Here is a 742-nt window from a genome sequence, read left to right as displayed (position 1 = left end):
ATACCCAGGTAATTTTTGTATTTTTGTAGAGACAGGGGTTTTACCATGTTGGCCAGGCTGGTCTCGAACTCCTGACCTCAGGCAATCCGCCCGCCTCAGCCTCCCAAAGTGCTGGGATTACAGGCGTGAGCCACTGCACCTGGCTTACCAACTCCCGTTCCTTAAACCTACCAACTTTTTGCCACTTCCGGGCCTTCGCAAGTGCTATTCCTTCTGCCTGTTATTCTTTTCCCCTAACTTTCTCCTGGCCGGCTCATTCTCCTCTTTCAGGTCTTGCCTCAAAGTCACCTGCTCAGAAAATTCCCTAACTCATGCCAGCAACATTATCCGCTCCCTCATTCCCAGGCCCTTGTCCAGTTTTCTTTTCTTTCTAACACGAGGTGAATTATTTTTTTACATTTGTTCAATGAATACATGAACAAATAGAAATGTGTGCAGGGAGTTCTCCCATCTGGAACCTTGTTTTCCCAGCAGGAAAATGGGCAGACAAGCTCGGCTTCCATGGCTCGAGCCTGGAATCCCAGCACGTTGGGAGGCTGACGCTTGTGGATCACTTGAGCCCAGGGTTTCAAGACCAGCCTGGGCAGCATAGTGAGATCCTGTCTCTACAAAAAATACAAAAATTACCTGGGAGTTGTGGTGTGTGCCTGTAGTCTCAGTTACTTGGGAGGCTGAGGTTGGAGGATCCTTGAGCTTGGGAGGTCGAAGCTGCAGTGAGTTAAGACTGCACCACTGGCCGGGC

This window comes from Mandrillus leucophaeus, unplaced genomic scaffold (genome assembly GCF_000951045.1).
Source record: "Mandrillus leucophaeus isolate KB7577 unplaced genomic scaffold, Mleu.le_1.0 Scaffold11, whole genome shotgun sequence".
Lineage (NCBI taxonomy): Eukaryota > Metazoa > Chordata > Mammalia > Primates > Cercopithecidae > Mandrillus > Mandrillus leucophaeus.
The sequence above is the reverse complement of the archived record's forward strand: the minus strand, read 5'-3'. Positions refer to the sequence as shown.